Source organism: Sorex araneus, chromosome 1 (assembly GCF_027595985.1).
Source record: "Sorex araneus isolate mSorAra2 chromosome 1, mSorAra2.pri, whole genome shotgun sequence".
Classification (NCBI taxonomy): domain Eukaryota; kingdom Metazoa; phylum Chordata; class Mammalia; order Eulipotyphla; family Soricidae; genus Sorex; species Sorex araneus.
This window is the reverse complement of record NC_073302.1, coordinates 332,618,696-332,643,194: the sequence shown is the minus strand read 5'-3', so window position 1 is coordinate 332,643,194 and position 24,499 is coordinate 332,618,696.

Below are 24,499 nucleotides of genomic sequence, written 5' to 3'. Positions count from 1 at the left end.
TCTTTTCCACCACATCCCAGACAACATAGAATTTACCCTTTTTTTTCCCTAATGTGTTCCGTTCTCACAGTCACCTTGACTTGAATTTCCCTGGCAATGAGTGACGATGAGTATATTTTCATGTGTCTATTTTTCTTTTGAGGTATGTTTATAGGTCAAATGAAACACTTAGTATGCAGGCATTATTGGATTTTATAAATTTTACCTAATATAGAGAGGGTAAATTAGAAAGCTGAAAAGATGATGGGACATATAACCTTGACGAAAGAGGAATTAAAAAATAGGTGTAAGGGGAAAAATCGGGTATTCCAAACTGAGTTAGGTATATCTGTACAATCTGGAAAGGGATTTTTATTAATGCAAAACTTAACATATTCACCAGGAAACAAGAAAAATAACAATATTTGTCTATTCCCATTCTAACACAGAGCTTGCAGTTTATCATATTTTTAGTCTGTGTAATTTTGCTAATATCAGTGTGTATTATGTTATTACTAATGACAAAATTTTAACTGTGTTCTTTTCTGTTTCCCAAGATATTCTCCAAATGGATCTTGACAAATTGAACTTATGCTTGTTTTATACATAGTGTAGTTGTGATTGTATATATGCATTTGTAATTATAATGACTCCCAATTCTTATTTCACTTATTTATTTTCTTTTTGTTTGGTTTTGGGGCCACAACCTAGAGGATTGGTCCTTTGGGGTGTGGCTTATCCCAGTGCAGTGCTTATGAAGTCCCTCTCAGCTGCCCTCAGGGAACCATGTGGTCCCATAAATTGAAACAAGGCCTGCTACATGTAAAGGATGTGTACTAGCTACGTTCTCAGACTATCACTAATTGTTTTTGAGAAATTCTATTTTATTTTAAGAAAATGAGGACATAATTAGAAGAGTCATGATCAAATGTCAGTTTTTAGAAACTGACATCTGATACGTGAGAAGTGTAGGCCAAGACAAGTAGGCTTATGAATGTGCCCAACTGTGTTTTGTGATTAATTGAAGGGGCCAAAGAAAAAGGAAGTCAGAGTAGGCAGAGCTTTAACAAGAGTAATTGTTTGCTTGCCAAATAAGATGCCTTAATAACTAAAGACAAGTGCACTCTGAACCATTCACCAACTTAAATATTTTTTCCTTAAAATGTATTATAATTTAGGAAGTTACAACAGTGTTAAAATAAAGCTAAGATATAAAAACCTGGGTTGGAATATGCAGTGGATGACACTTGTTGCATGCTTGATACCATATATGGTCTCCAAACCCTGCCAGGGGTAATTCCTGAGCACAGAGCCAAAAGTAAACCCCGAGCACAGATTTTTCCTAAACTACCCCCAAAAGCAATAAAATTCATTGCATCCCATCACCAGCAAAGTGCTACAAACTTCACCTACTGTCCATATATTTCTTCATTTCAGATACTCTTGACCACCACCTCCCTCCCCTACCTGCCTCTGTTTGGCAATTGGTTGTATATTCCAATATCAAGGGTTTGTCATTTGAACCACTAATCATTTTTAAGCCCCGGATCCTTGTATGACTGGTTGCTTCCATGTATCATCTTTCATTTCTGTATTTGCTCATAACAGAACTTTATTATAGAGTTTTATAAAAAAAAATCTAGTCTAGCAATAGAAAATAGCAAAGAAATTATCAATTGGACTTGACCCTGAAAGCATATATAATACTAACAAGATCTATTGATCTATATTAATGTATTTGTATTGAATTATATGTGAGACTTATAAGTCCCTGGTATCAATTAATTAAGCTGTATATATCAACATGCTTATAAATAAGAAACATTAATGTATGTATCTGCTAAACTACTTCTTGAAAAGTCGATTTTTTGGTTTATTTTGACTTTTTGGCATCATATGATGCTCAAGGGTCACTCCTAGCTCTGTATTCAGTGGTTGGTCCTGGCAGTACTGGGGGGGGAGTGTATTGTCGAGCTTGAGCTAAGGCTTCCTGCATACAGAACCTGTAGCCTATTGTACATTCTCTTTGCCCTCAACTAAAAATTAAAGTTAAAAGTGTTTTTTCCTACTCACTTGAAACTATATACTCCTTAAATCCCCAAACTTTAAAGTCTGTTCACTTTCTTCAGCTGTGAATGCCCACAAATAAGGAAGAAAACAAAATCCATCTCAACCAAACCCAAACATCATAATACAAAATAAAGGTTTTCTACTGAAAGGTCAGTGACATGAAATGCTGATTTTACTCAAAAGTACATGGTATTGGGAGATAACTACAAGAACTGAAACACACGATTTGAATGTTGGAGGGCAGGGTTTGGTTGCCAAGTACTGCTTATAGCAACCCTGACCACCAAACTGGGGTAGCACCTGACGACCTATAGGTATGACCCCAACCACAGATACATATGCCCAAAATAAAAGGACTCAGACTCAAGCGGAGACTTCACAGCAGCCAATCTATTCATTATCATTTAAGTTGTTCTGGGATCAGGGCAGAGCCAGGAGCCCTATGGTTATGGACATCCAGCCTGGGGAGCATGCTGACCACAGGGACTAGTGGGGACTCAGTCTGCTGAAAGGAAATGATAAAAGAGAAAGAAAAACTTTCTGCTTTCTCTAAGTTGCTTTGCTTCTTACCTCTTTCCCTCCTGTTTCTATTTCCATATCTCATCCATAAACCTTTTCCTTTCTGCTGTGTAAGTGATTAAAGATCTCAATCCAGCACTCTACAAATAGGATTATTTTAGAAAACTGTTAATGAACTTTACTTTCATCATCTCCTTGACTGGGTAGTAGGTTAGAAGGATAAGGGATCTACTTGATCCTTCCAAATAAACTATTTCAGATCCATCTGACCCTGACTTAAATCTCAGATTTTTCTGAAAATTTGAGCATCTCACTTTCCTGTTCCTGCTTGTTTGGGGTTAAGTAGAGCTGCTTCTGGAAACAAGATGTAGAGCTATAACTTCAGTACAGCTGAAAAGACTAACAAAACTTCAGGGCAATCACACTTTATTGTGACTCCTCTTATATTCACATGTTCCTTTCAGCTAGTCAGTTCTATCATGCAGAATTCTCATAAGGGTAAGCTTTTGGTTCATTGCCTCAGTTAGCCTGCCTTAGGCCACAGTAGCCATCCAGGGAGTTGCCATTACTCAAAGATCCACAGAGAAATGAGAATTTTGTTCTTTTTTTTTTCACCACTCTGCTATTACATATTTATTTAATATTTACAGTGTTACAAAGCAGATCTAGAGAGAATAAAAGCACTGGATGAAATCGCATTTCCAGAAAATGTAGAGCAGGGATTTGAATCTGGACATACCCATATTACGGGCTTTATCTTTTTTTTTTTTTTAGAGAGATGATCAATTTTATTTTTTTATTTATTTTAATTTTTATTTTTTAATGAATCACCATGTGGAAAATTACAATGCTTTTAGGCTTAAGTCTCAGTTATACAATGCTGAAACAACCATCCCTTCACCAGTGCCCATATCCCACCACCAAAAAAAAACCAGTATACCTCCCATCCCACCCCCCCCCCGTGTTCCCCTGCCTTGTAACTGGTAAATTTCACTTTACTTTCTATTTACTTTGGTTACATTTAATATTTCAACACAAACCTCATTATTATTGTTAGGAGTACCCCACTAGAGTCAGACCTGTTGTGAAGAGATATGAGGTTTTGGGTTTCTGTACTTTAGCAACTAAGTCCAGGGAGATTTCTTCCAGGTATTGGATCATTGCAAGCTTGTAAACCCCATCTGTTGTGGTAATAATATGGCAATCACCACGCCCTTCACCCTCAGAAAGAGAGAGGCGAGAGAGAGAGAAATACCTTTCCCCTCCTGGGCGGGTATGGGACTGTGGCTTAGTTCTCAGTCTGGAGACATTCTGCGAGGAGCTGCCCATGCCGAAAAATTTAGCTGGCGTCTGGAGTCATGCTCGTGCAGCTGCATAGAGGCTGCACACACGTGCGGCCCCCGGGATCACATCTTGGATAGAATTTTGTTCTTAATCTTACTTTCTTAGATATTCTCACTATGGTCTTCTCCTAATCTGCAGGGGTAGGTACTGATAAGCCACTTACCACCAGAAATATCTGGATAAGGAGCTAGTACCAAACCTTAATTTCCAGAAACATCCCCAAACTTCAGTGGGGCTTCCACAAAAGATTTTGTCATTCAATTAAGGAAAAGGAAGAAGATTCATACAGTCATTTAATTTACTAATTCAAGTTACTCTATGTAACTGTTACATAGAGTATGTAACACTTTAAAATTAATCATCATACAGTGAAATTGACTTATGTTCATTTTAATTTTGACACCACACACATACACACACACACCCTATATGGTGGTATACAACCAACTACCACCATAATCAGAAAACGCTTATCACCAACAAAACAATGCAATATTTTTATAATTATATCTTTTCCCTACTCACAGTCCTTTGAACTTACTAATTTATTCATTGATAAGATATATTTTCCCTTCAATAACATAATAAAAAGGAATTACAAAGTATGTTAACCTTTGAAATTTATATTTTTATTCATCAAATCTAAATGATTTTGACATTTGACCAATTATTGCCTGCACCAGTGGTTTGTTACTTATTATTACTAAGCATTTCATGGAATGTATGTTTCATAGTTTGCAAAACAATTTGAAAGTCATTTAGGTTGTTTTATGATTTAGCGATTTAATAAAGAAAATTGTAAGCACTTGTGTATAGGGATTGTGGAGGATATAACTTTATTTTTCTGGAAAATTCTCTAGAAAGGAATTGTTATTAGACAATAAATTTTAGTTCATGAAAAATTATTTTCTAAGTGGCTCTACTATCTCGCATTTTTAACAGAAATGCATAAGATATTCAGTTTCTCTGTATCCTTGACTACCTTTGATACTGTGTATGTGGGGGGGGGGGAATAGTTTGTTCATTGTTTTTGTCATCCTACTGAGTATCTCAACATTTTAGTTTGTATTTCTCTAATGGCTATCCGTATGGACTGGAACGATAGCACAGCGGGTAGGGTGTTGACCTTACACGTGGCCAACTCCTGTTCAATTCCTTTGTCCTTCTCAGAGAGCCGAGCAAGCTACTGAGAGTATCCTGCCCGCACGGCAGAGCCTGGCAAGGTACCCATGGCATATTCAATATGCCAAAAACAGTAACAACAAGTCTCACAATAGAGACGCTACTGGTTCCCACTCGAGCAAATCAATGAACAATGGGGCTGTAGTGCTACAGTGCTACAGTACGTCCTTATAGCCATTGTGGTGAGTAGTAGTTCAAGTCCTTTGTACACTTTTCCCTTTGCCTATTTATTTTTTCCTTTTGTTGAATTTTAAATGTTTGTTATATATTCTGAATACAATCTTTTTCTGATATGTGACTAGTAAATATGCATAAATATGTGCAAATTTCCTTTTAATTTTCTTAACAATATTCTTCACAAAACAAGACTTTTATTTTTTTTGATGAAGCTTACTTTATCACTTTTTAATTTTACAGATAATACATGAGATATCACATCTGAAACCTTTTTAACCTAACCCTAGGTCATAAAATTTTTATTTTTTAAAGGCTTATAGGTATAGATTTTATATTTAAGTATATATTACTTTCTAGTTAATGTTTGTGCATATTTAAATTTATGTCAAAATATACCACTTCCTAAAATTAAAGCCCTGTTGCTCCAATATAATATAATGAAGCCTGACTCTCATTTATGTAGATAAATTCCAACACTGGTATATAAAATATATTAGGGGTCTAGAGAGATAGTACAGCAAGTAGGGCACTTACATGTGGTCTTACATGCGGCTGATCTAAGTTCAAACCCCAACATTTCATATGGTCTCTTGGGCACCTCCAGGAGTAATTCCTAAGTGCAGATCCAAGAGTAATGACCCCTGAGTATCACTGGGTGTGGCCCAAAATCAAATTAAATAAATTAATTTAATCTAATATATCACATTAACTTTTAATTAGGCAAGTTTTATTATGGTAATAGTCCTGCCTACCCTGTTATTAATAAAATATTTTTTAAAATTCTTCTCTAATAAATTTTAGAGTTTACATGAAATAGGTAAAGCTTACAACCAGAAAATTTAATAAGAATGAAGAGAACTAAGAAAATTTAAGGTGGAAAATCTGAATAGACTTATAAAACAGTGGTTTAGTCTTAGAAAGAGGAATGAAAAGCTAATTCATAATTGATAATATATAAAATGCTTTAGAAAACTAGGAGTTTGTTTGAGACATACTTTCTTTAACTAACTAAGAGCATAAGCACCATGAGTGAGTGCCATACTCAGTGTCACATGCTGAGGGATTTGCCTTTTTATTTATTTATTTATTTATTTATTTGCTTTTTGGGTCACACTCAGCAATGCACAGGGATTACTCCTGGCTCATTCACTCAGGAATTCTTCCTGGTGGTGCTCAGGGGACCATATGGGATGCTGGGAATCGAACCCCGGGTCAGCCGCGTGTAAGGCAAACGCCCTACCCGCTGTACTATCGCTCCATCCCCTGCCTTTTCATTTAAAGTAGCTCCTTTAACATTTCTTATAAAACTGCTTTCAAGGCTTTTAATTCCCTAAGTTGTTGCCTGTCCATGAAGCTTTGTATTGTGCTTCAAATCTGAGTCATCTAGTTGGATAGAGTACTCTTGGTGAGATGTTCATCTTGTTGAGTTTTCGAACTATATTCCTCCATTCCTGTCTAATTCTTAGAGTCTCATTTGATAGATCTGTTGTGCATCTTAAGTTATTTTCTTTATATAAAACTGGCTTTATTGATCTTGCTGCTTTCAATATCTGTCTCTATCTTTAGAATGTTTCATTTTGAGTAAAATGTGTTTTGGAGTTTTCTTATTTAGGTCTATTTTCTCTTGGACCTTTCTGGCCTCTTAGATGTCATGGCTTGTAAACATGAAGTCTAGGAAATCCCTCCCTATTATTTCTTCAAATATTGTTTCTTCATCAAATTTGTCTTCCTGTTCCTCTGGGACTCCAATGATTCTTATATGATTCTTACTGAGCTCATCCTATAGTTCTCTGTTGTGCTGCCAGGGTTTTTTTCAGACGTTTTGTTTTTAAATTTGTTTATTGAATCACAGTGAGAAGACTTACAAAGCTTTTGTATTTGAATCTGGGTCATACAATGACAAAACATCCATTCCTTCACCAATGCACATTTCCCACCACCAACAAACCCAGTATATGCCCCCTCCCACCCCTACCCCTGCTTGTGTGGCAAATAATTTCCACATTACTCTCTCTACTTAGATTACATTCAATATTTCGATTCCAGTCCAAACATAATTTTTGAAATTTTACTCCAACACTCAGACCAGCCAAAGAGGCAACATTAGACAATTTGTTTTCTATTGCTCATTATGAATAGCATATGATGTCACGTGGCCATTAGTGTCCGTGCAATATTGGAACTCTAAAATTTTAATAATTTGGTCTGGAGATAATTCTACTAAGAGCTGCTCAGTTTCGAGATTCCTTTGTGTGTCTCTGTGATCATGGCCGTTAAGGAGCTTAACAAGTGGTTGGAGGGGCCATTTGTGGGTGGCGACCCAGGGTCCTGTTGGGTTAGGGGAGGAGAAGGAGAGGCTCCTCCCCTATGCTGTGAGGCCCAGCATAATGTGTGGTCACTTCTGGCCTGTACCTGGCATTTACAATGAGTTCTGGAAGATAGCGGCTACCCAGCTTCCTGGAGAACAGGCGGATCAGACCGTTTTTAACCCTCTATTGTTTTTGAGTGGTTTCTTCCATCTCATCTTGGAGCTTCTTGTCTTATTATTCAACTGCTATTGATCTGCTGTTCAGAGCATCTATTTATTTTTTATATCACCTCCCATATTCTTTATTTCTGATTATAGTTATTTTTCAGCACTCATCATATCTTCTGCATTGCTGACTTTGCTGACTACCAGTGCTATTGTTTCTTTGATCTCATTAAACATCCTCACAATAGTGTTGTTAAAGTCTTTGAGGATTTACTGAGCTCTTTGGTGCTGTTTGAGCCCTCTGTGTTCTTGTTTTTGTTCAGTGAGCTTGGTAGACATCTATGCATCTTCCCCACTGGGTTTGTTGTGCTCCTACTGTGCTATGAGTGGTGTGGAATTTGGAAGAGATCTCTTACATAGCTGCTCATATGTTGCAGCTCAGAAATTGTGGAGTTGTGGAGCTGGGCTGCTTGCTATAGCAGCGTTTGGGTGTGGAATCTACCAGACCTACTGAAACAGAATGCACCCTGCCCATCCCTATTCCAAAAAGGCCTTGAGGCTGTCACCAGGCAACTGATCTATTGGAAAGGAATGTCAGTGATTCAGAGGTCAGGAGCTACAGAGCTAAGTTCCCTTGCTTGCTAGAGGTCAGGTGTCTATGTTGATTTTATATCTTGTGAGATTCCTAAATTCATTTATTTTTTCAATAGATTAATTTTGATAGATGTCTGAGATTTCCAATATACACATACAGTTCATTAATATGGATACTTTTATGCATTCTTTCCTAATCATTAAGTTTTCAGATTATTTTATTCATTTTTTAATTTACCCATTTGGTAATTCTTTGTCTTTTTAAAATACCTATATTTATACTTTTTTGATATTTATTCCAAGAATATTTACTATTATTTATTAAGTATTTTATAACAGCTGTTTTAATATCTTTGTCAGGTAATTTAGCCTCTAGTCATCTACTGATTAACTTTTCCACATGAATTAAGGGTATTTTTTGTTTTTGTTTTGTGGGTCACACCTGGCAATGCTCAGGGGTTATTCCTAGATCTGCACATGGGAATTACTCCTGGTAGTGCTCAGGAGACCATATGGGATGCTGCGAATAGAACCAGGGTTGGTTATGTGTGAGGCAAATGCCCTACCCACTGAACTATTGCTCTAACTCCTGAATTAAGTTTGATCAAGTTTGTTTAGTTAGTTTTTAAATCACCATGAGATAGTTACAAAGCTGCTCATGATCGGGTTTTAGTCATACAATGTTCCAACACCCATCCCTTCACCAGTGTAAATTTCCCAGCACCGATGTCCCCAGCTTCCCTCCCACAACCACCCAGCCTCCTCTATGGCAGGCAATTTTTTTCCTCTCTCTCTCTCTTTCTCTCTCTCTGTCTCTTTCTCTCTTTCTGCCTCTCTCTTTCTCACCCTCTCTCTTTCTTCAGCATGCAAGCATACATTCAGCATGCAGTTCTTAACCAGAGTGATCATTTCCAACTATCTTTGTCATAGTGGCTCCTTCTCTATCCCAACTGCCTTCTCTACCAGCACCCGAAGCATGCTTCAACAGTGTACAAATCCTCCTGGCCCAGGTTTCTACTTTTCTTTCTTTCTTTCTTTCTTTCTTTCTTTCTTTCTTTCTTTCTTTCTTTCTTTCTTTCTTTCTTTCTTTCTTTCTTTCTTTCTTTCTTTTTTTTGCTTTTTGGGTCACACCTGGCAATGCACAGGGGTTACTCCTGGCTCTGCACTCAGGAATTACCCCTGGCTGTGCTCAGGGGACCATATGGGATGCTGGGATTCGAATCCGGGTTGACCACGTGCAAGGCAAACGCCCTACCCACTGTGCTATCGCTCCAGCCCCCAGGTTTCTACTTTTCTTGGGTATTAGTCTCCTGTTTTTTCCCTTATGAATAAATATACCTAAAGTCACTTCTAATGACATTTTTTCTAATAGATATTAAAATAAGTTTTAGAACCTTCTGCCTGCTGCTCCACAATCCCCGGTGAGATTTGCCTCTGGCTGATATCACTGGGCCTATTCCAGTACTGGAGGCAGAACCCCTCTCTACTGGGTGGGTCCTAGCAGGCTCCACACTAACCTGTGCCATTTAAGGTCTCCCAGGACAGTTCCTGCTTGACCTTCTGCTTGCTGCTCCTCCATTCCAGGTAAGGCTTGCCTCCTGCTTATACCATTGGATCTGCTCAACAAATTATGTACTGCTCAGTTATTCTTCCTGTCATTCTATGAGGACAGGTAGAGAAGGCAGAGAGCAATCTACAGTTTTCTAGGGGAGTAAACTCCAAAGATTTGGTCTCAGCATAACAAGAGCACTACAAAACCAATGGGAAAAACACATAGAAGTCCACCAAGCTCATAGTGAAAATAAATAAATAAATAAACACCAATGATGTAAACAATACTATTAAATCTTGAGATACTGTCCTTATTGACAATATAATGAGGATGTTGAAGGAGTTCCAAGAAATGATAGCACAAGTAGTCATCAAAGCACAAGAAAGTATGAGAATTGAAATGAATAAACTATTACAAACATGACAGAAATAAAGAACATAGTAAGTGATTTAAAACATCAATAGAAGTTCTGAACAGCAAAATAACAGAAGCTGAGGAAATGATCAAGGAACCCCAAGATGTGAAGAGGAGAAACTGCTAGAAAACTGCAGAAGGTGGCAAATTGCCTATAAAGAAATGAACAGGATACCAGAAAACTTTGGAATGAGTTCAAAAAGTGTAAAAAATTCTTCCAGGGGCATGCGGGGAAGAGCCCTGGCGGCTCTTCCCATCAGTGCCCATGTTTGGGGGTCGGTCCCTGGCCACTCACCCAGCCCAGGCAGCCCAGGCCATGGGGCAGAAAGAAGAGGAAACAAAGGCCAAGCTGGGTGATTGATCAGTTGCCCTTTATTTCATTCTTTCCACGCGCCTGTTCCAATCTCTCTGAACTCCCTATTCTAGTCTCACACTGCCCCTCATTCAGTCTCCTCCTGTCTCTCCCGCTCATCTCTCCACATTCCATCTCACAGCCTGAGCTCTCTCTCATCTCTCTGGATTCTGACTCTGACCACTTCTCTTCCAATTTAGCCCCTCATTCATTGATCCCTGCTCTCTGGATTCTGCTTCTTCACTAACCTCTCCCCCCTACTTGTCTCTCTGGGCCCAAGCTATACCCAGCAAAATCAACATAAGAAAGCCCTTCCTGAGGGTCCACCAGTTTCAAAGGAAATACCACCTGGGGGTATTCCTCTCATCCTAGCATCTTAATTAACATCTTAATATTAGTTAATTTTGTATGGACACAGTAAGAGATACACTGAGGCTTCTAGGGCAGCTTTCCTGGGAACATCTTGCTACAGAGTCAGACTACAGTTCTCAGGTCAGATTAATCATTCCTAATCCTAGCAGGGTCCGAATCTAGTTATTACTTTTGGGATCATGACAGCATTTGTCCATGACCAAGCTCTTAACTTATAGGAAAGCATTAGACACTTTGGCCAGTCCCATCTCGATGCCAGGGTAGCACATAACTCACAGCTTGATCATGAAAACCATGCACCTCGGTCCATCCAGTCCGTCATCAGGACCCTGCCTAAGAGGGTGCTAGGAAGTAAGGGCAGCTGAGGCTTAAGTCAAGAGAACAGATGCCCAGGAGGAAAACATCATGTAGAGTCATATGACTCCCAGGTTACAAAAGTATAGCATTTACTACTATCTTCCTGTGCCCATACAAAAGGACATGGTTCTGAATAAACTATGCAAAGGACTGAAGGAAAAGAGGAAAATAATATCCACAAGTCAACAGAGCACAAACAGAAATGTTACAAATAAACAGAGGAAAGGGAGCACTGTGATGGGAACAATCCAATATACTTAAACTACCTGAGGGTATGTTATCCTAAAAAAAGAACAATATAAGAATCATCAGGTTCCCTACAGAACAGAAAGGTAAATGTGATGAAGAAACAATAAAGAAATAAAACAATAGTTAAGTAGCAGAGGAAATAAACTATATAACAATAAAAATAGTTAAATAAGACCTTCCCAGAGTTGAGAATTATAGGCACCAAGATCTAAGAGGCCCAAAGAGTCTTAGTGAAAATCGACCAAATCAGGAAAACTTATACTCAAATGACAAAATCCAAAGATAAAGACAGAATATTGAATGCAGCAAGATAAAAAAAGAAACATTCAAGAAGAAGATCCCATAAGATTAATAGTAGATCAATCAAATGAGTCTCTATGAGTCAGAATAATATGGAAGAATATAGTACAAAGACAACAAAATGAACACCTCACCTAGAATACTTTATCTAGCTATATTATCATCATATTCGAAGGAACTATATAGAGATTCATGGATAAACAACAGTTTAGGAAATTCATAGCCTTGGAACCAGTTTTGCAGTGTTAGGGCGCAGATCAAAATCTCCCTATAACGACAAAGAGACTCCAGAGACTGCAAACAGCAAGCAGGGTTTATTCTAAGACTGGCGAGCCAGGGTCCAGCTGCCTGCGTGGACATGCAGGTCCAACAGGTTGGGCAAGACCCCGAGCTTCTCCAAAGGAGATCTTATATAGGCCTTCCTTGGCCGTTACAGCAGAGCCCACGCATTTCATAGCTAATAGATTTGTAATATAGCAAACTTTCTTAACCAATCCATTTAAAAGGACATCACTCCTTAGCCTATGGTTTTAGAGATATTAGCGCCAATATTCAGGAATGTCCCAATTCTGGGGGGCAGTCCTGGGTCCTGTGATATGGGTCTTGTGATATGGGTCTTGTTATCTGGTCTGACCACCACCCTTCTTGAGACCCAGGGTGCCTGTATCCAAATTCCTTGCTCGGGGACAGATAGACAAGTTATTCTACAATGCCGGCTCCTGTAAAAAGAATCTTAAGAAAGCTAAATAGATTCCTGTGGTCTATCCTCACAGCAGGAAGCGTTAAACAAGTTTCTTTAATGAACAGGAGAAACTTCCCATCATGTGACAGGAGAAATTTCCCATCATGTGGCATTGAGTATGGTATTCACTAACTCTGCATATCATTATCCTCTACTAGATTGAGGAAGGTTAAAGCATATAGTAATTCTTAATCACAAATTGACTTTTATTGATTTATTTTCTGACAATTCTATTTGTTAATCCTTTAAGTTTTATTGGACCAAGTAATATGAAATAAATTTGTTATGTGTTTACCAAGGGGGTAAACTGGGGAGTAGGAATGAACCTGAGAATATTGGTGGAAGGAAGGAGACATCAGTGGTGGGATTGGTGTTGGAATGTTGTATGCCTGAAACAACTCTATTATGAACAACTTTGTAAATCAGGTTTATTTACAACATACAGATATTAATGTCCACTTAACTTCATGTTATGAAAAACTCTAAAATAAGAGAAGGAGATTGGAACAGCTGTTAAAACAGCCTGATTGATCATGAAAACCATGCACAGATAGCATATGTAGTAGGCTGCAATGATAGTGAAGAGTATATTTGGGGGTATAAATGAAACATTTCTTACCAGTGGAAGTTTGAATGAAGTCTGCCTTGTTCACAGAACTTCCTTTTATCTTGGTTTTCCTGTACATTTTTCTATGTTGGTTTGATTGCATGTATGGGATTGGTGCAATATTTGCTTCAAAAGCCTTCTCTTTACTTTGTAATTGTAAGTCAAAACATTGGGATTACTTCTCTTCTACTGAAAAAAAAGTTCTAAGACATTTTATATTTAACACAAATACTCAGACCTTTAGATTCTGTCCAACTTGGTTCTTATAGAGGAGTCAACTTTCTCTATTTGCAAAGCTCAACATAACAAACTGGCCAGAGGACACAAAATATTTTCTTTTATGCCTCTGACTTTTAAATTTGCATTAAAACAATATTCTTTTTCTTCCTGCATTTTGAAAAAAAATTAAAGTGAAGAAAGCTATCCCATGAGAAAGATGCTGTAAGTAATCACATTTAAATGAAATTAAAATTCAAATAAAAACAACAGCAAAAAACAGCAACAAGAGATCTACTGTCAAGGGAGTTTTGTACTGTCAGAACAAAAATCATATGTATTTTACAGTAAAATCTATCTTTAAAATCAAGCTTGTAGTAGCATTTTTAGTTCGAGTGATAATTAGGGGAACCAGTGTGTTTTCTTGTCAAAGAAGTACAAATAGAGATTAAAGTTAATTCACCTTGAAATCTCTGTCTACCTTTGTAGACATAGTAGAATAGATTTACAGTCCTGTTTGTTGTAATCAAAACACAGAAAAAATGAATCACTGAGAAGATTAAGTCTCCTTTGGCCACAGAATGGGGAGTGGATTAGTTGGGTTTGGGATTTCAACAAACTAGTCCTAATTGTGTAATTTTGCTTTGTCAACTCCTTTATCCTGAATACCAATGCTATTTACTTTTTCTAAACCTTGTGTCTTTTTTTTTGCCATTTGAGGCTGATTTATGTAACTTAATCCTGTATTCTGGGATTATTGACATAGGCAAGTGAAATAGTCTACCATATATGTCACTAAGTTATGTATAACTTTCATTATTTAAACTTATTGAGCTATTGTAGTATTAGTTGTATTGTACTATTAGCAAGAACTACAGTTTTTGGAACTCAGCAACTCCTGAATCTCAGTAGATTAACCTCAGCTAATTCACCTCTACTAATCTCAGTAGATTAACACAACATATTTTATTTATTGCTAATTCAAAATAAAATGAAGATAAGAAACATAAACAAAGTGGTTCAGAGGCTTCTCACTAACAGTCCAGAAGTGACATACACATCTCTTCTACAAACCTTATAACTAAGATTAATTATAGTGCACTCCTCAGAGAAGAATTTAGTAAGGAGAAACAACAAATGAGGGCAGCTTCTACCACAAATGTACCAATATATATAATAGTGATGTCAGTGGACCCCCACGGGTGGCTCATGTGGAGTGGAGAGGAGAAGATGGTCACTTTATCTCGATCCACCTCTGCTATGAGGGACCCAAGGTTACTGGGTTCTTGTCTCACCTCGCAGAAAAGAATTTCAGGAGTAGACAAGCAATGAGGTAAAACAGATTTTATTTGGAGATTTTGAAGGGGAGAAGGGAGAAGAGTGGGAATGAGAGGAGAGAATGAGAGAGTACCGTGCTCAAGGGAGAACTTGACCTTCTCTTAGGGCGGAAAGAGCCTTGAATGGGCATTTGGGCGGGATTTTATAGGCTCTTCCAGGGTTGTCTTGGTCTTAAAGTTCATGAGTCTCTGGGCTGAACCACTAAAGTTAATTGGATTAAAAGATGTAGATATTCTTGCAACTATCTTACAGTGATACAATAAAATTCATCATCATCATCATCATCATCATCATCATCTTCATCCCATTGATTGTCGAATTTCTCGAGCGGTCTCAGTAACGTCTCCATTCATCTGAGCGCTGAGATTTCTTTACTTGTCCTTTCCAATGGTGCCTCATTGGAGGCTTTTTCAGGGTCAGGGGAATGAGACCCATCATTGTTACTGGTTTTGGCATATGAATACGCCATGGAGAGTTTGTGAGGCTCTCCCATGTGGCCAGAAAACCCTCAGCAGCTTGCCAGGTTCTCCTAGAGGGAGAACTAGGCTATAAGACGTCGCACTTCCAGGAGCTTGGCTTTATAGTCTCTGGATGTTAGCCGTTGGTGGGACTACATGGCAGCGGGGCCAGTTCCTAGGTGTGACAGGTTAGTTACTGGAAAATGGGAATATGGGCGGAAGAGACCCAGTCCCAATCCGAGCAGACTTGGAGGTCTCAGTCCCAGGTTCCACACATCTGGGTTCCTCTGCCAGTTCCTTCATGTGTGAGGCTCGTCCAAACTTGCGGAGAGAGGCCTTGAGCATGACTGTGGCTAGGCTCCGGATGTCTTTGGCCGTGGGAACTCTGCTTGGGGCCGGAGGGAAACTGAAACCCAGCCCCTCCAAGGTGCCCTGGGGAAGACAGCCAAGCTCCGGGGCAAGAGACTCTCTCAATAAAACTTAAAAAAAAAAAAAAGATGCAGATGTGTCTGAGGGCTGGCCTGGTGAGGGGTCAAATTTCCTCAGGGTCCGCTGAAGTTCTTATCAGGTCTTGTTTCCTTCCTAAAATTTTGTTGATCTAAATTTGATATAAATTTCATTGCCGAGGGCCTTTCCCTGTCTACCTGCTTACATCAATATTTGCTGACAACATATACATGTATAAATAGTTTCACATATGTCTGTAAGATACAATGTATACAATTTTTTAAAGTATTATGTACCTTATGTAATTCCTGGCACTACATATGGTCCCCTGAATGCTTACAAAAAAGATCTCTGAAATACAATCAGGAGTAAACTCTAAACACTACCAGGTAAGGCTCCAAAATTGTACAAATATTGAACTTTGTCAAAATCCCACATAAAGATTCCTTACTACATTTTTAGTATGAAGAAGGAGTTATGGAAGAAAGAAAATAAGGATGTTTAGGGCAAAGAAGTTGGATCTATGCAAGATGTTCATGATACTCTTGATGGTTAAAAAACAAGGAATTTACTTGTTCTCTTCATTTTTCCCTTCAACAAATATTCATATCATAAAAAAAACTGACAAATATCAGTGAGAAAATCATAAACAATGAAACCGATATTCCTACACCAATTAGGGTTGCACCTTGTGCTATAAGAGATGGACCACCAAGTACAGTAACAACATGACAGAAATTTATTTCTAATTCATGAATGATTCAAATTATGTATTGTAGAACAGTGAGAGGCTGTTCTCAACTATGTGATTTTCATGGTTACCCTGATTCAAATTGTAACTTCTAAAGTAGTTGCCTGCAGAAAAGCCAGCAGAAGAGGAAGGTAGGTAGACGACTTCGTGTGAATTTCACAGCTCTGGTCAAAGGCAGGGTCTGAGCAGAAGAGACTGAATAAACCAAAAAAAGAGATAAGTCAAAGGTTGCCTTTTTAATATATAAAGAGCACAAATAAAATTTTTCATTCTTTATTTTATAACAAATTACTACTAGTGTTTTAGGCAATGTTGTAGGTCCAGGGAAAACTACAGTGAACAAACAGAAAAAATCCTTTCCATATGAGACTAATAGTAAAGTTCAAAATTCTTCTAAGTAAACATTTCTTTCACATGTTTAGTATGCTTAATTTTCATGTGAAAGTAGATGAATGCGATAACATATTAACAATGACAGTAATAAATAGAACTTCATAACAAATAAAACATATGTAAATTTCTCTTTCCTTTTTTAAAAAATTTTTATTAGTGAATCACCATGAGGTACAGTTACAGAATTACAAACTCATACAATGCTCGAGTACCAATTGCTCTACCAGTACCCATTCTACACCACCAATGATCCCAGTATCCCTCCCACCACCACCACCTCATTCCCCCCCCCACCCCACCCCACCTCTGTGGCAGGGCATTCCCTTTTGTTCTCTCTCTCCTTTTGGGTGTTGTGGTTTGCAGTAGAGGTATTGAGTAGCCATTGCATTTGATCTGTAGTCTACTTTCAGCGCACATCTCCTATCCCAGTGGGTCCTCCAACAACACTTTACCTGGTGTTCCCTTCTCTATCTGAGCTGCCTTTTCCTCCAGCACGTGAGGCCAGCTTCCAGGCCGTGAAGCCTATCTCCTGGTATTTATCTCTACTACTCTTGGGTGCTAGTCTTCCATTCTGCTACTTTATATTCCACAGATGAGTGCAATCTTTCTGTCTGTCTCTCTCTTTTTGACTCATTTCACTTAGCATGATACTTTCCATGTTTATCCACTTATATGCAAAGATCATGACTTCATCTTTTCTAACAGCTGCATAATATTCCATTGTGTAGATGTTCCAAAGTTTCTTTAATTAATCATATGTTCTTGGGCACTCAGGTTTTTTTTCCAGATTCTGGCTATCGTAAACAGTGCCACAATGAACACATGAGTGCAGATGTCATTTTGACTATACTTTTTTGCCTCTCCAGGATATGTTCCCAGGAATGGTATTGCTGGGTCAAATGGGAGCTCAATTTCTAATTTTTTGAGAAGTGTCTGTACTGTTTTCCAAAAGGGCTGAAACAGTCAGCATTCCGACAAGCAGTGTAGGAGGGTCCCTTTCTCCCCACATCCACGCCAACAGTGGTTGCTTTTGTTCTTTTGGATGTGTGTTAGTCTCCGTGGTTTGAGGTGGTATCTCATAGTTGTTTTGATCTGCATCTTACTGATGATTAGTAATGAAGATCATTTTGTTGTGTGCCTTTTTGCCATTCATATTTCTTCCTTGAGAAAGTTTCTGTTCACTTCATTGCCCTATTTTTTGAAGGGGTTAGATGTTTTCTTCTTATAAAGTTCAACCAGTGCCTTTTATATCCTTGATATCAACCCCTTATCAGATGGGTATTGGGTAAATATTCTTTCCCACTCTGTATATTGTATTTGTATTTTGGTCACTGTATCTTTTGTGGTGCAGAAACTTTTTAGTTTAATATAGTCACATTTGTTTATCTCTGTTTTCACTTGGTTGGTCAGTGGCATGTCGTCTTTAAAGATACAGTTAGCCTCAATATCGTGGAGGGTTTTGCCGACCTTGTCTTTAATGTACCTTATGGATTCTGGTCTGATGTTGAGGTCTTTAATCCATTTTGATCTGAGTTTTGTGCATGATGTTAGGTCAAGGTATAAGCTCATTCTTTCGCATATGGTTGTCTAGTTATGCCAGTCCTTTTGTTAAAGAGGCTTTCCTTGCTCCACTTCACATTTCTTGCTCCCTTATCAAAGATTAGATGTTCATACGTTTGGAGTTGTGTGTAGGGGTATTCTACCCTGTTCCATTGGTCTTCAGCTCTGTCTTTGTTCCAGTACCATTTTGTTTTAATTGTTACCACTTTGTAATAGAGTTTGAGGGAGGGTGATGCCTCCCATAGTCTTTTTCCCAAGAATTGCTTTAGCTATTCATGGGCGTCTGTTGTTCCATATGAATTTCAGGAGTGCTTGATCCATTTCTTTGAAGAATATCATGGGTATCCTTATAGGGATCGCATTGAATCTGTATATTGCTTTGGGGAGTATTGCCATTTTGACAATGTTAATTCTTCCTATCCATGAGCAGAGGATATGTTTCCATTTCCTCCTATCCTTCTCTCTCTCTCTCTCTCTCTCTCTCTCTCTCTGTCTCTCTCTCTCTCTATCTGTCTTCCCCCCCTCTCTCAAAATATCAATCTTTGCTTTCTGGGTCACAACCAGCTGTGCTTGCATGCTACTTCTGACTCCATGCTTGTGTGTCACAGTGCTCAGGGGACCGTGCAGGGCTCTAGGGACCATGAAGTGCCAGGGATCAAAGCCTAGTTTTTCCATGAAAAAATTTTGCATGTTCTCAGACCATTTAGATATATCTTCTGCTACTCTAAAAATGCCTCATTGTCCATATTTTCAGATTATGATTAAATATAAGAAGGAGAGGTCGGGACTGGAGTGATAGCACAGCGGGTAGGGCATTTGCCTTGCACGTGGCCGACCCGGGTTTGATTCCCAGCATCCCATATGGTCCCCTGAGGACCGCCAGGAGTGATTCCTGAGTACAGAGCCAGGAGTAACCCCTGTGCATTGCCAGGTGTGACCCAAAAAGCAAAAAAAAAAAAAAAAAAGAAGTAGAGGCCATGGAAAGAGAAACCTTGAATAAGGAGGAGCTACTACTACATTGTATTAGTAGTGGTAGAAGCAAAAACTGAGGGAAAACTATTCATAGAAAATAGAATATAAAATATATTTGTTTTAATAAAATATATTATAATAATATATATTATAATAAAATATAATAAAATTATAATATATTTTAATTGAATATTATAAAGCAAACAAGTTGGAAAAAGTTTCACCATAGTTATCAAATTAAATATATCTCAAAAACAGTATGATGTAAATTTAAAAATTGCAGATGATCTTTTATAGAATAGAATTATTTTAAAATAAGTTTCAAAGTTCTGGGCCTAGAGAGATAGTACAATTGGTAAGGTGTTTACTTTGCATGCAGCCAACCCAAGTTCAACCACTGGCATAACAATGGTACCCTGACACCACCAGGAGTAATTTATGAGTTCAGAAATAGGAGAAACCTCTTGGCATTGCTAGGTGTGGCAAATAAACAAGCAAATAAATGAACTAATCTCAAAAATTCTAAAAAACGATACTATGTACTCTATATGGATATTAATAAATATATTTAAAATGAAATACAGGGATAATCATGATAGGCACTAAATTTAAGTAATGGTTATTATCTGCAGGACGTATAAGAGGAACATGCAGATGTATCTAAGGAGTAGAATTTATTTTTTGGGGGGGAATCATTACATATTTTTAAAATTTTTTTTAAATGAATCACCATGAGGTACAGTTACAGACTTACAAACTTTCTTGCTTATGTTTCAGTCATACAGTGATCGAATACCCATCCCATCACCAGTGCCCATTCTCCACCACCAATGATCCCAGTATCCCTCCCGCCACTACCCCTCAACCCCCCACCCCACCCCGCCCTCTGTGGCAGGTCATTCCCTTTTGCTCTCTCCCTCTCTCTCCTTTTGGGTGTTGTGGTTTGCGATAGAGGTATTGATGCAATAAAGGCCAATCATATTCGGTGTATAGTGAGAGTAGAATTTCTTTCACAAAAAAAATCTATGAAGCAATAAAGCATAATGTTTAAGCTGAATAAAGATGGACATAACATATGAGCATTCCTCAATTTTTAATTTTTATTATCACATTTGAACTAGATTTGGTCCCCTCTTTAACTAGATTCATTTCGTTTTGCCCCTCCTTAATCACCAAATATATTCTCTACTAATATTTCAACTACTGGTCTTTCCCAGGGTAGACATTTTCCTTTTTGTCCTTTAGAGTGCACGTAAAGCAGGGGAGGAAGCTGCAGGTAGAAAGGAAAGAGAAAAAGACTGTGGCAGGAAGATGCCAGTGAAGATGGTATGGAGGTGGGACTATGTCATGGCAATTAGTCCTTGTCTCAGGTAGGGTATGTTATCCAGAATCTAATTTCTTGAATTATTTTATATTCTTCTAGTAAAAGGAACCCTATTTATTTAGTTATATTTAATAGAATTTAATCAGCTCTAATTTCTGTGACTTTAAAAGTAGCAAGACAGGCTGCGGATATACAGTAAGGACTGGAGTCCATGCACTGGATATGGGAGTCCTCGGCTCAATCCCACATACTGTATGATCCCAAGCACTGTCTCCTATGTTTTTCCTCAAAAAAGAGAATCAATGCACATATAGAACTTTGCAGAACCAAGAATTTCTCCTTGGAATATCTATTGTTTCTTTGGGCAAATACCATACTCTCTGACTCACCTTTCACTGAGTAGATTACATCAACAAAACATTTTTAATTCTATGATCTTGCCTTGGGATAGAGCAATAGGATGGCGGGTAGGGCGTTCCTCCTTGCACGAGGTCAACCCGGGTTTGATTCCTCTGCCCCTCTCGGAGAGCCCAGGACGCTACAGAGTATCTCGCACACACGGCAGAGCCTGAAAAGCTACCCGTGCAGAGTTTGATATGCCAAAAACAGTAACAACAAGTCTCACAATGGAGATGTTACTGGTGCCCGCTAGTGCAAATCGATAAGCAACGGGATGACAGTGACAGTGACAGTGATGATCTTGCCTTGATCATCACAAGGCAAGAACCAGGAACCCTTCCTGAACCTAGAACACCACCAGCACAAGCTCTGTGGTGCTGGCAATTTGTGCGGAAATTTCATAAACCATCTCCAGGCAAGTAATTATACATGAAGGTGGGTCAAAAGCAGCTTTGGACCAAGGTGCTTTTCAAAAGTATGGACTCATCCTGGTATGGTCTCACTTAATTGTGTTATCACATTTTATTATAAATTTTCCATTTTATCATACATATATTTATGTCCTTACTTTGATCTCCTGTGTCCCAATTCTTCACCTCCACTATTTAACCTGTTGACCCAATTATCCACTGTGCTTTCAAGATCACTTTCACCTTCCTAAAACGACTTTAACACTTGACTCATTTCTTTCTGGTTGAATTCTAGTAATTAGTCCCCACAATGAGAGCGCCTGCCCCACCATTCTTACTACTCTAAGACTGTCATCCTTTTGGTTACTCTTTCTTTTAGGACCTAACTTTGCATGTATGATTGAAATACTGTCATCTTTCCATCTGATAATAATTAGAAGAAATAGAGGTGTGGTTCCCAGGAGACACTCACATAATTAGGACTTCTTTACTGAATTCTCCTGTCCTACTTACCTTCAGGTTTGTACCCAAGCAACGGTCTTCCCATCTAATGTAATCTCCAAGTCCTAGAACTCCAATCCATTCCTGCCTTGTGGGTTCATGTCCATCAATATTATAATTGATATAATAATATCAAGTATTAATATCTCCATCTATCCCAAATATCATCTTCCACTCTTATAAATATTAGAGGCAAAATAAAGTCTTAGAAGCACAAGATTAACAAGACAATTTAGGACAATTAGGAAACTACTGACCTCCTATTTTTGTATGGAGATATAAAAATTAGTGTTTTTGTCACTCCCTCTTTAGAGCTTTTTTGTTTTAAAAAAATTTTTTTTTATTTTATTGAATCACCGCGAGATAATTACAAGCTTTCATGTTTGGGTTATAATCTCACAATGATCAAACACCCATCCCTCTACCAGTGCACATTTCCCACCATCAATATCCCGGGTATACCCCTTCTTTTCCACCCTCCCCCTGCCTCTATGGCTTTTTATAGGACAAACTGTTAGATGAAGACCACCAAATATATGTGTCCAAGTCCTAATTTTCTATACCTCAAAGTATAACTGTACAGAATGGTCTCACTCATATGTGGGACTTAAAGGTACATACAAGGTAGCAACAGAGGGTCAAAGGCAATGCAAAGAAAGAACTAATCCAAGAAACTAAGGGTTTTTTAGTAGAAGAGTAAGAAAAATAGGAGGTCACTGGTATCCTTGAAGGATGGGGATGGACTCATTGGTGATGGGTGTGATACTGTGATATTGTAATTATGGACATCACTAGCAATATTGTATATCACTGCATCACTGTATCACTGTCATCCCATTGTTCATTGATTTACTCAAGCGGGCACCAGTAATGTCTCTATTACACTCAGCACTGAGATTTTAGCAGCCTCTCCTTACTCGTCTTTCCCAATGATTGGAGGCTCTTTCAGGGTCAGGGGAATGAGACCTGTTGCTACTGTTTTTGGCATATTGAATATGCCATGGGTACCTTGCCAGGTTCTGCCGTGTGGGCGAGATACTTTCAGTAGCTTGCCGGGCTCTCCGAGAGGTATGTATTTATCTTTTACTGTATTTGGGATATGAATATGCCATGGTGAGCTTTCAAGGCTCTCTCATGTGTGGGCAGCATACTCTTGGTGTCTTTTCAGGTTCTCCAAGAGGGAAAACAAGGCTATTAGATGTTGTGCGGCAGCAAGGTGGCCACGTGCTTCTAGGAGCTTGGTTTTATAGTCTCTGGATGTGGGATTAAATCCAGAGTTGGTGGGATTACACAGTGCTGGGGGCAGTTTGTGGGTGTGGCTGCCAAGCTACTGGAAAATGGGGGGAGGTTGTCTGGGTGAAGAAGGCCCAGTCCCAATCCAAGCAGGCTTGGAGATCTCAGCCCTGGGTCCCGCACACCTGGGTTCCTCTGCCAGTTCCTTCATGCATGAGGCTAGTCCAAATGTGTGGAGAATGGCCTTGAGCATGACGGTGGCTGAGTTCTGTGGCTGAAAGTTCTATCACAGTACTTTCATCAATCAAAATAAATTTAGGAAAAAATGTAACTAACTGTAGACAGGGCCTTTATAAGTAATTAAAGTAAATCAAGGACATAATGTTTGACCCTAATGCAATTTGACTTATATAAGAAGTGCTTAGGACACAGACATAATGCCCAAAAGTAGAGAGAGAATATGGGGGAAATTATCTGCCTTGGAGGCAGGGGAGGGGTGGGAAAGCCGGGGCGGGGGGGTATACTGGGGACATTGGTGGTGGAGAATGTGCACTGGTGGAGGGAATGAATGTTAGATCATTGTATGACTGAAACTCAAACATGAAAGTTTGTAACTGTATCTCATAGTAATTGATTAATAAAAATTTTTAAATAATAAAAATAATTTTTAAAAAGAAGCCCTTTCATAGACTCACCCTGTTAGCCCTCTCCTTCCTTGGGTAGGGAGGATTTCTCCAACCCATCTCATTGTGATCTCCTGCTTCTCTCTCATAGTTTTCTTTCTGAAAAAAACAAAACCCAAAATAAAACAAAACCTAGGACTTCTTTTTTTTATATAAAAAAGACATAAAAAAGACCATATGTTAACATAGCTATCTGCAAGCCCTGGGGAGAGAATCAGAAGAAATTAAACCTGCTGACACCTTGATCTTGGACTTTGAGCCTATATAGTAATACGAGGAAAAAAATTTTTATTATTTAAGTTCCTCAGTCTGTGACATTTAGTTATGGAGTCTTAGCAAATGAGCATACTCTAATGCAGCTCTGCCAAGCAAATCTATATGAATGAGAACTTTAGGTTTTCTTGCTTTCATATTCCTTTAGGTTTGATTAAAAGTGTAATTGTGACAATTTTCACTTTTGTGAATGAAGTTGCTTATACGAACAAATAGTGTCTCTATATTTTCTAACTCTGCATACCATGGATTTCATAT